We start from the raw sequence: 17,487 nt of genomic DNA on the forward strand, positions 1-17,487 counted from the left end.
TAAAAGAAGGAGGCCAGAAATGATACACAGAACTTCACTGTCATCCATATGTTGCAGAAAATTACAACGTATGGGAGGTCAGAGATAATAAATTAATCCGTTTCTAATGACCTGGATGTCTACTGAACCTTAAATGCTAATCTACCTTCTTTTCTTCGAAAATAATGACCTCCTCCATGTCAATCAGCAAGGACTCTAAAAGCACCAGTCATGCGAAACTGAGCTCGTTTTCTTTTCATCCTGAAAGCCGTGGATGAAGGCGGGCAGTTAGATTCAGTATCTCATCCCTTCCGAAAAGTATTTGATTCAGAACGATACCTATGGTCATAAATGAAAGTACGATCGTATGGGTAATCAAAAGAAATTCGCGGCTACATTGAGGACTTCTTGGTAGGAAGACACAGTATATTACCCAGATCACCTGCAGTATTACATGGTGTGAGACGTTACGTTGTATGGTGAATCATCGATGCAGAAGCTACTTCAGGCGAGCCCTAGGACATCTGTTGAGACAGTCACTGTTCCTACTGTCTCTTAATGGCTAGACTCACAATAATGATCTCAGACTTTTCGCGTATGAGCCTGTTATCTTTAATGGAGTATTGTCTGACAAAGGTGCAGAAATAGTCAGTCAGATCGTGATAAAACTTTAAACTGATTCAGGTATTCATAACTTGCTTTAAATGTTCTTAAGTAGAGAATTATGCACTTCACAAAACAAAAAACTTAGTGTCCTATAAATACAAAAGTAAATGAGTCACGTTTGGGATCAGTCAACTCATAAAAATGAATGGGCTTGATAATTTGTGAGGTCATGAAATAGAACGATCACGTAGCCTCAGTCATATGCGAAGCGGGTAAATCCGGTGGCAGACTAACGTTAATTGTGTAAGATGTCATTGTCTCCTGACCTTCGTTGCTTACATATTCCGCCCTCACAATCATATTCCGCACATCAAGACGCTTCATTCGAACCGAAACTCGATAAGATAAAGTCAATGTTGTATGAATTCATGTAAACGATATGCGAATAACAAGTAAGCGCACTGGGGTTGAAATACTCGAGGCTGGAGTACACACATACGTTCCAGACACGACGGTCACAGGAGCCTTTAGTTCCGGAGAGAAACTGTACAACGGGACGCCGGTCCCCTCAGAGGACGACCCAGCCTATCTATGTCGGCCGGTGACCGCCCGTGAAGCGGACAGCGTGGGCCCGATTGAAAAGGGGGAACGACCCCGTGTTTGGGTTAAAAGCAAATTCCGCTACATTGTGTGGGAGTGGCCAACCTACGCATTCTTTACACATAGCATGCAGTTTCAGAGATTTACACACAGAGACAGCAAACGCCAAACGCTGATACTACAGATTTCCGAATTGGTCGCCTTAAACGAAACGTCATTCTCCCGTATTAGAAGAGCAATGCTGATTGGCAAACTATATTTTTGACGCCTTGAGCTGAAGGAGTAATGGAAGAGACCAAAAGATATACCCATTCACGTCTGGCGTGGAGAGGGGCCGTTCCGTTGTCGCTCTTGGAGTGAGGAACAAGTCTCTCCTCAGTACTTCACTGGGAGAGCACCTCTGTCGAGAGCGAATGTAAGTGCGACTCTATATTGAGTCCTTGCGATTAAGCGTTGTTCACTGTGTTGGCCAGCACACTTATTGTTCGGTGTGAACGGACAGAGTTATAGTTAAATGCCTGTGAGCAAATTTTTGGGTGGCATCGCGGTGGACTGGTTATCTGACCAGTGTACCACGCCAACAGTTAGACTAGGGGCGAATAGGAGTCCTTGACTTCAAAAAGGCATAGGGAGAGTTTGATTGGCGAAGGTCAATCCAGATAGAACGAGAGTTGTCTTATTTGTCAGCTGTGAGCAGCGCAGACAGCAGTCATCACAGCTTACGGTATTGTGTGCTACAGCTCTTGCGAGCCCCATATTTCCTCCACAACAGTACCCTTCACTGCATTTCACACGCGACAGCCTCGACCGTACCTAGCAACATCCTAACGGATAATTATTCAAGTTGAGTAGGCATGGCTCTCAGCCATTCTGCCAATTCAATAACAATCATAAGCTTTGTACTAAAATTTCATTAGCGAATCCTATCCTTGAGAGGTAACTTCACATTCCAAAAAGAACCAGGATATAACTTGTTCAGTTCATAACTAAAAGTGCCATTGTGATTTCTCAGAATTTTTGCAAAATAAATAATAATTTTCGTTAGTTTCATGGTTTTCTTACACTAACTAGCCATACTCCAGTACCCAAGTATCCCACTAGTTATGTAAGAAATTTAATGAATTTTTGTGTGATTTCCTTACAGCGGACGACTCCAGAAGATATTTATTGCTGAAAGTTTTTCAGGCATTTGTCTTTAGAACGTTAGGAGCGTCTGTGTGACTTCTGTAGTAGTGTGGGAGTGGAAATTGCATCTTGCAGGAGCCACAGGGTAAAGGGTACATATCAGATTAATCCATTGTGCAGAATGACAGAAAAGCAACCCCACGCTCGCAATTGGTAGGATACTGGGAAAATGCAACGAGTCGAAATTCTTACAAAACATTCGTGCGACAAATCGTACTATATTGTGTGAGATCCATACCACATAGGACTAAAAAGTAAAGTTCTGTGGCACGAAATGGCTGGAAGCCCCCGAAAGGCAGATTGAGCCGCTTAATTGGAAAGATTTTTCCTAACCTTCACCCCCGCAGGTACATTTCCTTCGCTATGCATGAGAGCTGAATACGGAGGGGTTTTGAATTTAGTCCAGGACATTGGCACAAAGCTGATGATTGGGGGTCATATGCCATCGCCCCTTCTGTCTCCTGTGCCGTAAAGGCAAAGAGAAAATTTTCAACAGCACACGGCATATGCTCATGGTCATCCACTGAACCACTGGGCACGCCCGACATTGCTTAACTTCGGTGATCTGACGGGAACTAATGTATTCACCTCAACAAGGCCGTTGAACTAAACTGCAATTGAACTATCTCCTTATAAATCACTTCACTGTCTTTCCCGGGTGATACCCACTTTTACATTTCTGAACAGCATCCCTTAGGTGTTGTTGAGCCTATAAATTCAAACTGAGAAAAAGAAGATCAGATGGGTGATATATCTGGAAGCCAACCATCCTTGGTGATGTTTCAGGTACCATATTTCCATATCTGAATTGTTTTTCCTCTCTAAATCGTTTTACAGAATAGCAAAATAGACATTTAGATTTTAATTTGATATAGGAAAGCAATCCATGTTCCATCCCTCTGACTGTCTGCTTGGAAGTGCGTTTGTCGTCTGCTGAAGTGTCTGTATGTATTTGGAGGTGGGGTAAGCTTCCCTGAATGTAGGGACAACTTGGAGAACTTTCTGGATCAAATAGACACGTTGGTTGATGTGGCACAGGTAGAGAGTGCATATTTCCCGTGGATCGGCTTCCGGTCCATCGTATGGACCGTAGGTGAATAGTGAGCAGCCTAACTGCGTTGGGAATCGACGAAGAGGTAACATCTACTTTTAGTCCTTAGTGTTTTAATATTGTTAATGTGTAAGTTTCTGCTTAACTGAGCCCTTAATTGATTTCTTAGAAGCTTTCATCTGTTATAGAATGACTCGGGACATCAAGCGTAGGCAGGAACTGAGGATAATTTGCCGATTGTTGAGATTTATAGCAGTGTATTCTTTGTGTTCTGTAACTTTGGGATTGTGGGTCATACGTCACGTGGATCTAGCAATGTGACTAGATTCCTGAATAAATCGTGTAACTGATTACGATCAGTGCGTCAGGATGCTTTGCACATATTTGAGTGAGTTTTCCTTTGTGCATGGTTTGTAGCAATTACACTGTGTTGTAGTATTCCATGATAACAACTGAATCAGTTTCCTTTCTTCAGTATATTCTTGACCTTTATTATTTGATTTCGAGATTTTTCTTGACGTTCATTTTTGTTATAGTTCATTTATTTCTCTTTGCAGTGGGTAGCCACGTGGTTATTAGTGATTTTCAGTGGCTCCTACCTTTTGGAAGAACTGTTCACGGGACATAGTTCCTATTTATTATTCTTAATTGCAATGTCGAGTTTTTTTATACATTTGGGAATAATTTTCCGTTTTCGTATTCAACGAACGAGGATAGTTTCAGCTTCTCTCTAACCAAATTTAAATCTTGTTTCCCTTATCAAATTATTGAACCACTTCTTTCTCTTTCTGATGAGTAGTTAGTCTGAACGAGTGCGTGGGTAATTCACCTATTCCACGGCAATCCCGATTTCAAATGATAGTGTTATTCATGTATTCCGTTCAGACCGTTTTACCAGCAGTATTCAGTACCAACACTTCATGATAGATTAAAGTTATTCTGCTTAATGTAAGTTTGTTCATGGCCTTCCCTTTTAAAGATTAAAACATCAAATAAATGTATAGAAAAATGCGTTTCTTATGTTTAACACCTCACTCACTGTTTATCCAGTTCCATAAAGAGACACATGTAGACCAGCATAGCTCAAACGTATAGTATAGTATAGTATATTTTAGTATATTTAACAACCTTTCCCAAGTTGATGCTCCTACGGAACTAATTAAGAATTATTAAGGTATATCAAAACGTCAATAATTTTTCATGAATTGAGACCTATCCGCTAACTGTTATTTCTTTCCAAGCAAATTTTTAGCGTAATTAAGTGACACGTCAATTCAGGTGGTGACTTGAGATATTTTCTGTAATAAAAGCCCAATTTATATTCATATAAAAACTTAACAGGCTACGTAAGAATATAATTTTCCGCCGATCAAGCCAGTTATATAATTAAACAGGTATGTTACAGAATAGGAGAGGGATTGTACATACACAAGACAAGGCAGCACGAATGGCCTCAGGTTTGTTTCACTCATGGCAGAGCGTCACTGAGACGCCGGAACATTTAAACTCGCTGACGCCAGTAGATAAACACCAACCGCGTCGCAAAATCCTACTTCGAAAGTTTCGAAAAACCGTGTTAGTTTGAATAATGGGTATAAACTGCAACCTACATATCGCTCCCCTTTTAGTCTATGTCGAAGACAAATTATATTTTATAGGTGTGAATTTGCGTGAAGAGTTTGACAGAGCACTGAAAGACCTGAGTCGAAACAAGGCCCCCGGAGTAGACAACATTCCATTAGAACTACTGACGGCCTTGGCAGAGCCAGTCATGACAAAACTCTACCAGCTGGTAAGCAAGATGTATGAGACAGGCGAAATACCCTCAGACTTCAAGAAGAATATAATATTTCCAATCCCAAAGAAGGCAGGTGCTGACAGATGTGAAAATTACCGAACTATCAGTTTAATAAGTCACAGCTGCAAAATACTAACGCGAATTCTTTACAGACGAATGGAAAAACTGGTAGATGCGGACCTCTGGGAGGATCAGTTTGGATTCCGTCGAAATGTTGGAACACGTGAGGCAATACTGACCTTACGACTTATCTTAGAAGAAAGATTAAGAAAAGGCAAACCTACGTTTCTAGCATTTGTAGACTTAGAGAAAGCTTTTGACAACGTTGACTGGAATACCCTTTTTCAAATTCTAAAGGTGGCAGGGGTAAAATACAGGGAGCGAAAGGCTATTTACAATTTGTACAGAAACCAGATGGCAGTCATAAGAGTCGAGGGGCATGAAAGGGAAGCAGTGGTTGGGAAAGGAGTGAGACAGGGTTGTAGCCTCTCCCCGATGTTATTCAATCTGTATATTGAGCAATCAGTAAAGGAAACAGAAGAAAAATTTGGAGTAGGTATTAAAATTCATGGAGACGAAGTAAAAACTTTGAGGTTCGCCGATGACATTGTAATTCTGTCAGAGACGGCAAAGGACTTGGAAGAGCAGTTGAACGGAATGGACAGTGTCTTGAAAGGAGGATATAAGATGAACATCAACAAAAGCAAAACGAGGATAATGGAATGTAGTCGAATTAAATCGGGTGATGCTGAGGGAATTAGATTAGGAAATGAGACACTTCAAGTAGTAAAGGAGTTTTGCTATTTAGGAAGTAAAATAACTGATGATGGTCGAAGTAGAGAGGATATAAAATGTAGACTGGCAATGGCAAGGAAAGCGTTTCTGAAGAAGAGAAATTTGTTAACATCGAATATAGATTTATGTATCAGGAAGTCATTTCTGAAAGTATTTGTTTGGAGTGTAGCCATGTATGGAAGTGAAACATGGACGATAACTAGTTTGGACAAGAAGAGAATAGAAGCTTTCGAAATGTGGTGCTACAGAAGAATACTGAAGATAAGGTGGATAGATCACGTAACTAATGAGGAGGTATTGAATAGGATTGGGGAGAAGAGAAGTTTGTGGCACAACTTGACTACGAGAAGGGATCGGTTGGTAGGACATGTTTTGAGTCATCAAGGGATCACAAATTTAGCGTTGGAGGGCAGCGTGGAGGGTAAAAATCGTAGAGGGAGACCGAGAGATGAGTACACTAAGCAGATTCAGAAGGATGTAGGTTGCAGTAGCTACTGGGAGATGAAGCAGCTTGCACAGGATAGAGTAGCATGGAGAGCTGCATCAAACCAGTCTCAGGACTGAAGACAACAACAACAACAGGTGTGAATTCAATGTTCACTCTTACCCTGCTTTTCACATTAGTTGTGAAATATTGACTCAGTTGCCCTTATCGATGTTTGTAGGGAATTTCTTACTAAGGTTTCATATGAGTACAGCTTTTTATATTGAAAACTGGTGGGTAGTTGAGCGTAATGCTGATTACATCCCTACAGTTTGTCATTAATTTAGTGCGCTCATACTTTCAGTCTTTAGCTTCGCATACGAGGTGTGCTGCAGGAAGACGTCAAGAATATTTACCCTCTTCCCATTTGATGACTGCTGTTTATCAGCTAGAAAGGCATATGTTAATCGTTTTGATAGAGTTCAAGGCAGTGATTTTCTCAGATGATAAGTGAAAGTCCTCAACTGGAATTGACTGTAGGGTACATAAGGGTCGATCGTCTTCACGGTCAGAAAGCGCTCGATATCTCTCTCCGCTATATCGATAAAGATGGGGGTCCGGCCTATCTAGTAGCCTTGAGTCTGAATGGCTATTATCACCTTCTATGGACGTGTTCCTGCTCGTGACATTTGCCAATTACAAATCATGTGCCCTCAATTACAATAGAATCGATTTTTATCTGAGCGCTTTCCTTTTTTAAGTCATCAACCTTTTGACTAGTTTGATGTGGCCCGCCACGAATTCCTGTCCCTGTGCCAAACTTCATCTCAGAGTAGCTCTTCCAACCTATGTCCTCAACTATTTGCTGGATGTATTCCAAACTCTGTCTTGCTCTACAGTTTTTGCTTTCTACAGCTCTCTCAAATACAACAGATGTTATTTCCTGGTGTCTTAATAGATGTCCTATCGTCCTGTCCCTTCTTCTTGTCAGTCTCTGCCATATATTCCTTTCCTCCCCGATTCTGCGCGAAACCTCCTCATTCTTTACCTTATCAGTCCACGTAACTTTCAATATTCGTAGCACCACATTTCAAATCCTTCGATCCTCTTCTGTTCCGATTTTCCCACAGCCCATTTTTCACTGCCATAGTATGCTGTACTCCAAAGGTACATTCTCAGAAATTTCTTCCTCAAATTAAGGTCTATGTTTGATATTAGTGGACTTCTCTTGACCAGGAACGCCTCTTTTGCCAGTGTTGTTCTACTTTTAATGTCCTCCTCGCTCCTTCAGGTTTTTTTTTTCCATGGTAGTAGAATTCGTTAACTTCGTGACCATCAATCCTGATTTTAAGTTTCGCTGTTCTCATTTCTGCTACTTTTGATTACTTTCGTCTTTATTCGATTTACTCTCAATCCATATCCTGCACTCACTAGACTGTTCGTTTCAAAATGGTTCAAATGACTCTGAGTACTATGGGACTTAACTGCTGAGGTCATCAGTCCCCTAGAACTAGGAACTACTTAAACCTAACTAACTTAAGGACATCACACACAACCATGCCCGAGGCAGGATTTGAACCTGCGACCGTAGCAGTCGCGCAGTTCCAGACGGTAGCGCCTAGAACCGCTCGTCCACTCCGGCCGGCACTGTTCGTTTCATTCGGTAGATCATGTAAGTCTTTTTCACTTTCAGTAATGACAACAATTGCATCAGCAAATTGCATCACGGATATCCTTTCACCTTGAATTTTAATCCCATTCCTGAAACTTTCTTTTATTCCCATCATTGCTCCTTCGATCTATAGACTGAACAGTAGGAGCGAAAGACTACAACCCTGTTTTACACCCTTCTCCATCCGAGCACTTCGTTTTTGGTGGTCCGCTCGTATTATTCTCTGTTGGCTCTTGTACATATTGTATATTACCCGTCTGTCCCTGTGGCTTACCCCTATTTTTCTTGAAGTTCCAACATCTTGCGCCATTTTACATTGTCGAACCCTTTTTCCAGATCGGCAGATCCTACTGACGTGCCTTGATTTTTCTTTAGTTTTGCTTCCATTATCAACCACAACGTCAGAATTGCCTCTCTGTTGCCTTTACCTTTCCTACAGCCACACTGATCGTCATAAAAATAACACATCCTCAGTTTTCATTTGCATCATTCTGTATATTATTCCGGCTGCTTACTGAGACCTAAGAGATATAAAAATTTGGATACACTATATTTAAACACATTACCGTTCAACCGCTGTGAAAGCTGCTCTTGAGATTTTCAGGAAGACACTTCTTTAGAAAGAGGATGGACTGCACAGAAGAGGAGTTTTGTATCCCGTCTGGAAGGCGGCGCGTGGGTAGGAACAGGAGCAGGAAAAGGTACTAATCTCTCGGTACTGCAGATACTGTTGCCGGCCGGTGTGGCCGAGCGGTTCTAGGCGTTGCAGTCTGGAACCGCGCGACCGCTACGGTCGCAGGTTGGAATCCTGCCTCGGGCATGGATGTGTGTGATGTCCTCAGGTTAGTTAGGTTTAACTAGTTCTAAGTTCTAGGGGACTGATGACCTTAGAAGTTAAGTCCATAGTGCTCAGAGCCATTTGAACCATTTTTTTTTTTTTTTTTGCAGATACTGTTAAAGCATCTTTACTAGTGGATAAACATATGCAAACATTTTACATAATTTTCAAGGTGGTGCGAAGTTGAAGCGAAGTGTCCTGGCTGTCTGCACCTGCTGAAACGGGATGAAGCAGTCGCGGAGCTCGTGGACCTCTACAGCGCCGGCTAGAGGTCGCTGTCGTCGGTGTCTCTCGTAGTGCCAACCTAGCAGAGCGGAACTACGTTGTGGCATCGTAGCTATAGATACCACAACGGGTATGGAGATAAGCTCATAAATCCATAGACCCTGCATGGGAGCAGGGAACTCTTCAAGCTGATGGAGGCTCTGTAATGATATACGGCGTGTGCAGCTGGAGTGATATGGAACCCCTGATACGTCTAGATACGACACGTACGTAAGCGTCCTGCCTGATCACATGCATCCATTCATGTCGCTTGTGCATTCCGACGGACTTGGGCAATTCCAGCAGGATAATGTGACTGCCCACACGTCCAGAATTGCTACAAGGTCGCTGCAGCAACACTCTTCTGAGTATAAACACTTCCGCTGGCCACCAAACTCCTAGACATGAACATTATTGAGCATTTCTGGGATGCTTTGGAACGTGCTGTTCAGGAGAGATCTGCACCCCCTCTTACTCTTACGGATTTATGGACATCCCTGCAGGATTCATGGTGTTAATTCACTCGAGGATTACTTAAGATATTATTCAAGTCCATGCCACGTCGTGTTGCGGCACTTCTGCTTGCTCTCTGGGGCCCTACACGTTATTAGGCAGGGGTACCCATTTCTTTGGCTCTTCAGTGTATATACTGGATGGTCAGAAACAGTCTGGAAGGTTTGTAAGGGTGTTGCAGGGCAGGTTGCGCTGAGAAATAACTGTTGAGAAAAAAATCGTTACGTTGCGCCGTATACGTATTCACAAATACTGAAGTTGACCAATCAGACTGTTGCGCGTGCAAATTCGACTGAGCGGCCATAGATAGTGTCAGTTTTTCTCATAGCGTAGATGGCAACGCACGAAACAGTTCAGCCTTTGGATCGGGTTCAGTCCTTACTGCCAATTTTTCTATCGCTCTCTTGTTCGGTTTTAGGAAACCAACAGAAGAACAGATTTAACGACACCGCCTCTGGCAGGCTGCTAGAATTTGTGCGTGTAACGGTCTGATTGGTTAACTTCTGTGCAAATTAAGTCGAAAACGGCGCAGTGTTCAAATGTGTGTGAAATCTTGTGGGACTTAACTGCTAAGGTCATCAGTCCCTAAGCTTACACACTCTTTAGCCTAAATTATCCTAAGGACAAATACACACACCTGTGCCCGAGGGAGGACTCGAACCTCCGCCGGGAGCAGCCGCACAGCCTTAGACCGCTCGGCTAATCCCGAAACGGAGCATTGTATTGAATTTTTTTTCTTATCAATTCTTTCCCAACTCAAGCTACAGTGCAACACCCTTACAAGCTTTTCAGATCATCCTGTGCATATGGCGTAAACGATAACTCTCTGCAACGTACCACAATGGTGTAGGGCAACGTGAAACGAATAGTTTGACACTTGTGGTCTCAGGAAATAACCCCAAATTGGTGTAGTAAAGCCACTGAAGTTACTACGCATGCGCCCTGCGCGAAGTTTTCAATATCCTCTTGCCCTTTTATGCTACCGGCTTCCGCTAACATTAGGAAGTAACCTTTCCTGTGAAGGTAATAAGGTAATGAGAGAAACAAAAGCTTATGAGCAAATTATACAAAAACTAATTACGTTTTCAATTCGATGTACATTAAATCCTTACAAGCACAGTAGTAGGACCGACAGAGAAACAATACACTTTAATTCTTGGTTTTTCGCCCTGAAAAAAAATGATGTAAAATTTACACAAACGGCCACTTTACACTTCGTAAGTGCAAGGACAAGGTGTTTTTACTACTCAATGACGATTGTAGCAGAAGTCTGGTACGGCGAGCATGTGCCGTAGTTGAAGTGTCTTTAGTAGGCCAATTTGAGATAGTTTGAAAGACCACAAGCGTCATCTATCAAAATGTTCGTGTAAACTTCTCCTACACCAGTCTGGAATGTTGAAAAGAGTTATCGTTTGCACAAGGCGCATAAATAAATTCAGTATCATTCTGAGGATACTGTAGTACCGAGTGCATCCATAGCCGTTCGTCGAAAAATATTAAAACTGCTCCACCGTTCGCTGCTGCTATCCTTGCAACTGAAAATACCAGATGGCTGTAAGTTCAAACATTTTCCAGAAACGCTGTATCTTCAGTTAACGAGGTTTTTTTGTCTAGCTTTCAGCCAAAGTCAGAAACCACTAAAATTTGAATGTACATCGTATTCTGAATCTGAACATTTTGTGATTGAAAGCAAGATCTGTAGATGTATTACAGTTATTAAAGGTATTAAAAATCCTCTTTCTAATATAATTTTTGACAATAAGAATTGAAACAAGTGTTAGTAAATATATTTAAAGATCTTTTGCGCTTAACTTGTGTATTAAATACCTGCACTAAATTGGGAAGTTGGTGTGAGGAAAGCACTGATGAATCGGAGACTGAGTTTAAGCTCTGCATTTGAGATTAACCTAACTTTTTCCCAGATGATGCAGAAAAAACTTTCTGAAAATTGTCTAGTCTTTGAATTTCTTATGATAAAATTGGTTAAAGTTCTTTCTGCAACTGTTGTCGATGTTTTATGTGATACTTTTTCAATGAAAAAAGTAAAGAATCTGTAGATGAAAACGTTCTTGTTTTAAACTGTCTAAGATGGGTGTACTCGTCGACGTGCTCTGCACGTCAGCCTCTTGTTCGCAGGATCAGAGATTCTAACTTAACAGCGCGGAGGTTATTTCAGTGCAGTAATAGTTTTCCAGTGCTGACTGGATACATGGGACCGGATTTCCCCAAGTAAAATGTATATTACTTTCTTTTCATCGAATGTTGATTTAATAAACTACTGACCGTGTAAAGTTTGCAAGTTCATAACCCTATGCCCAATTCACATCTGCCCGCTTCATTTACGCAAAACACATAACTCTGAATATATAAGCTTCAAGTGTTAGTCAAAATAATGTTCATTAAACATTACTTATAGTTTGAACTGATTCTGAATATATTTTCCAGATTAACTACCGCGTTTTACTTGCATTTATTTATATATCTGCTTTCCCTTATGGCTAATAATTATAACTCGAGTGCAAAAATTCGCAAAAATTAAAGATGGCTGAGTCAGAATAATGGTTTTCACAGTTACCTCTCCCAAATAGTTAACTCAACTCTCTTCCACCGTGTCTCCCTATTCCGTTCAGGTTTTTCCTCTTTTCGTTTGCCTTTCGCGGAGTAACTACTCACCCTTGCAGGCAAAGTAACCGTAGTGTGCTATACACAGCCGTCACTCTGTTTCTTTAGCGTTCACAATTAATATGGTCGCTACTCCCAGAAAAGCCTCTTTTATATCTACTCCCAGTAAAGTAACATACCACACTTTGGGATGACACTATTAAATAGTTCTAATAAACATTTCCACTTAAGAAAGAGTACAAGGTCCACGCTAGGTTATGAAGTAAGTCCTGATACGATCTGACCTACACTGAAGAGCCAAAAACCTGGTACACCTGCCTTATACAGTGTAGGGCCCCCGCGAGCACGCAGAAGTGTGACAATACGACGTGACATGGACTCGAACAATATCTGAAGTATTACTGGAGTGAAGTAACACCATGAATTCTGCCGGGCTGTCCATAAATCCGTAAGAATACGAGGGGGTGAAGATCTCTTCTGAACAACACGTTGCAAGTCATCCCAGATAAGCTCAATAATGTTCATGTCTGGGGAGTCTGGTGGCCACCGGAAGTGTTTACACTCAGAAAAGTGTTCCTGGAGCCACTCTGTAGCAATTCTGGTAGTTGGTAGTCCCATTGTCCTGCTGGAATTTTCCAAGTCCATCGGAATGCACAATGGACATGAACGGATGCGGGTGATCAGACAGGATGCTTACGTACGCGTCACCTGTCCGCGTCGTATCTAGACGTATCAGGGGTACCATATCACGCCAACTGCATACGCCCCACACCATTACAGAGGCTCCACCAGCCTGTACAGTCCCCTGCTGGCATGCACTGTTCATGGATTCATGAGGTTTTCTCCATACCAGTATACGTCCATCCGCTCGATACAATCTGAAACGAGACTCGTCCGACCAAGCAACATGTTTCCAGTCGTCAACAGTCCAATGTCGGTGTTGACTGGCCTAGGTGAGGCGTAAAGCTTTGTGGCGTGCAGTCGTCAAGGGTACGCGAGTTTTCAGTGTGAAAGATATGCCCTCTTGTATACAATGTTTAGACCTAGGGTTCAAATCATAACACGACCCGACTGCAAACAGCTTGCAGAAAATTACGTAGGTAGTGAACACTTAAGGTTTTTGTGCAAGGGTTACGTTGAGCATAGCAAAACGAAACTGAATTCACGCTAACCAGAATAATCATGAGAAACATCTACCACGCATGAAAAACTTTTTAAGTAACGTGGATTACAGCCCCATGCAGTGCTGTAGGCATGTGCATCCAGTCCCTTACAATAGCTGGCAATTACAGGAAATTAAATAATCACACTTCATATAAAATGAAAGACCAGTCGGCCAGGTGCGTATTTCTAACACCTGCCTTTTCTGCTGAAACATCTCTTATAGAAATGAGACGTATAGTATGTACAGCGACTGAATCTAGTTTTTATGTTAACTGCAGAGATAAATTCATAAAAGTCTGCCATTTGCTGAAGGCAAGTAGTAAGTTTCGCACTGAGTGATGGTACGCTGACTGCTAAGTTCGAGTTGGCACAAACTCGGTTAAAAAGAAGCATGATTGGCAAAGAAAATTGCTTTGAAAGATCGTTTACGTATAAATCGATATAACTGTTGCCAAAGATGGATAAACAACGATAACACGTGCTATATTAATGACCATAAAAGACATGGCACGCAGAGTTCCAACAAGTGAGAAAACTAAACGAATAAAAATTGATATAAGTCGCAAAACATTAACGTGGGCTCATTAATAGGGACTGTGACGGAATTAAATATTCTTCCATTTGGTTGAATAAGACACAAGTAGATTCTATACCATGAACTGATATCTACTCTTCTCTCCAAAGCACAAAAAATATTTCCCGACATGGGAGAAACGATTCCAAGCCAAGAAATTTCAATGACATTCTCTACCCTCAGTTTTGCGAGGTGAACAAAGAAAATAGCTGCAGATATTCCATAGGATTTCCATGAAGGAACAGCAAATTTATCCTGCTAATGAGGTCACACTGCACAGCGTCAAAGTACATTTTACATACAGCAAAGCTGCAAACAGGCAACTGTTCCATCAAACTGCAAGACAAGCCTTACTCCAAGCACGCCAGAAACACAGAAACAAAGTTCTTATTCAAACCCGGAATGTAGTGAGCTGGTCTGCAAACTGGTCGGTTAGCACAGCCAGAATTCAAAGACCACTTCTCCAACATCTCACAAATAGACAAATAAATCTATTATGTTGTTTGCCATTGATAAGTAGTTTCAGAATTTTTATCTTAGCAGAAGACATGTGTTAGGTAATACGTGAAATAATCGAGTACTGAGAATTACTGGTCAAATAATGAAAGCTGCAAAGTAACAGCTAAGTCTGAAGAGGCATCACTAGTATATCTGGCTGAGAGGTGTTCGCCTAAGGCTAGCCGACCTTTTCTCATTCTTAACTCATTTCTTCATGTTGATATGCAAATTTGGGAACTAATTAAATTATGCTTGTGATATTAAACTGATTCAGGTAGATAGATAAAGGATTATGTGGTTCATATACAGGTACACTTCACCTTTTCTTGTTAACTTCTTTTAGATTATAGTGCGTACTCTGAGGGGACAAAAGTCATGAGAGAGCGATACGCGCGTACACGAGATGTAAAAGGGCAGAGCATTTGTACTCAAGAGATTCATGTTGAAATGGTGTCCAACCTGACTGTGGCTGAATGGCGGAATTTAACGACTTTTAAACACGGAATGATAGCTGGAGCTAGGCGCATAGGGCATTCGATTTCGAAAGTGGTTGGAGAATCCAATATTCCGAGAACCACCATGTCAAGAGTGGGCCGAGAATACCAAATTTCAGGCATTATCTCTCACCACGGACAGATGGCGGTCTTCACTTGACGACCGAGAATAGTGGTGTTTCCGTAGAGTTGTCAGTGATAACAGACCAGCAACACTGTGAGAAATAACTACAGAAATCAGTGTGGGACATACGACGAACGTATCCGTTAGGACAGTGCGGCGAAATTTGTCGTTAATAGGCTATGGCAGCAGACGACCAACATGACCGCCACGACATCTCCTGCAGTGCCTTTCCTGGGCTCGTGACCGTATCGGTTGCATCCTAGACGACTGGAATACCGTGGACTGGTCAGATGAGGCCCGATTTCAGTAGGTGGGAGCTGATGGTTTAATTCGAGTGTGGCGCTGGCCTCACCAAGCCATGGATTCAAGTTGTCAAGAAGGCTTTGCAAGCTGATGGTGGCTCTATAATGGCGTAGGCTGTGTTTATGTGGAATGGACTGGGTCCACCAGTCCTGCTGAACCGATCACTGACCATTTACAACTATTCAAAGACTTTATGTTTCCAAACGACGACGCCACGCCACCTGGTCACAATCGTTCCCGATTGGTTTGAAGAGTGTTCTGGACAGCTCGAGCGAATGATTTGACCACCTGGAGCGACGGATATGAATCTCATCAAACATTTAAGGGATATAGTCAAGAAGTCAGATTGTGCACCACATCCTGCACAGGAAACGATTTCGCTGTTATGGACGGCCAAAGAAGCAGCACGACTCAGTATTTCTGCAGCGGACTTCCAACGATCTGTTGAGTCCATGCCACGTCGAGTTGGTGCAGGACTCCGCGCAAAAGGACGTCCGACACGATATTATAACGTAACCATGACTTTCGTCAGCTCAGTGTGTAGTGCATGTTTTTTAGCAACGTCATCTGTACGTTAATTTCGTCATTTTTTGTGAGCTATGGAAACAAGTGGAATGACGAAGTTGGTTGTGGTTTAGCTGGCAGCCAACTGAAGAGGAGATTCCTAGCACAGCAGAGGTTTGCCGGCCTAGAGTCAACATTTGCTGCCGAGCGCTTCATGAGCAGGCGTCTGTATGACGCTGTCGGCGAGCAGCACTCGTTGCAGAAGGGATAGTGCCTGAGGCTAGAGCATTCTCTCAAGAAACGGTATAGGCGGGCAGCGCCTCCTTTTCGGTTGCGATATGTAACGCTTCTCAGAGGACGCTTCCTGGCCATAGAGCCGGCCGCGGTGGCTGTGCGGTTCTAGGCGCTCCAGTCTGGCGCCGCGCTGCTGCTACGGTCGCAGGTTCGAATCCTGCCTCGGGCATGGGTGTGTGTGATGTCCTTAGGTTAGTTAGGTTTAAGTAGTTCTAAGTTCTAGGGGACTGATGACCACGGCAGTTGAGTCCCATAGTGCTCAGAGCCATTTGAACCTGGCCATAGAAAACATGATAGTAGTTTTTTACTAAAAGGGTGCCTTCTTGGGATTCTGGTTTAAGCTGCGATAGCACATTCATACACTGAGTGAGAAGCAGACACCACATTGGACTGTGCTTTGTTTTCTGTTTTGTGGGGGTGTAAAGTGTCATTCTGGCCCCGAGGCTGGGAAAACTTTTGGGTGCTCATTTCTCTGTGCGTGGGAATACTGCATACTAGTTCGGTCAGATTATTTCCGTAGGTGAGTACGTAACTTTCTTATTAATCTTTCCTTTGGACTGTAGCTTTGAAGCTAGCCTTTTGATAGGCGGAAGAAGGCGCACACAATTATAATGCCGAACTCTGGAGCGGAGCAGCTCAGGAGTATCAAGGTCAATTACGTGGTGGGCAGTCTTGGAATGAAGATGTCTTGGGTCTGGCTTTCATTAACCACTATTCGCGCTCGCCCCATACATAGGAAAACTTCAGGTATGAGCTGAGGAGGCAGAAGGACATGAGATACGAGGGTTACCTTGTTGTATCGGGGTTGATGTCTGGGACTCATGCGGTTGCTGCAATGCACATCTTGCAGCTGCAGTTTCTGCTATACAGTTGGTACCATCCATCTGCAGCATTGGGATTCAGTACTGATGAAGTTTAGGTACGATCTGTTTATAGGCTGTACTCAGTTTAGAATCCTCACTCCATACTTTTAAATATTCGAGTAGCTGACCAATGATTTACTGGACTAAGAATAGTGTTTGGAACTACTGCACCTGTAATATCATGGTCCGATTCGGGTAACCATGAAACCACTAACGGTAAATTCTGTGGTTGTCTTTCAAATCCAGTATGGTATTATCCATTTGGTCACGCCTTAGCAGTACAGTCTTGCCACTCTCATGTTGTATAAATTAACTGTATCAA

This window comes from Schistocerca gregaria, chromosome 3 (genome assembly GCF_023897955.1).
Source record: "Schistocerca gregaria isolate iqSchGreg1 chromosome 3, iqSchGreg1.2, whole genome shotgun sequence".
Classification (NCBI taxonomy): domain Eukaryota; kingdom Metazoa; phylum Arthropoda; class Insecta; order Orthoptera; family Acrididae; genus Schistocerca; species Schistocerca gregaria.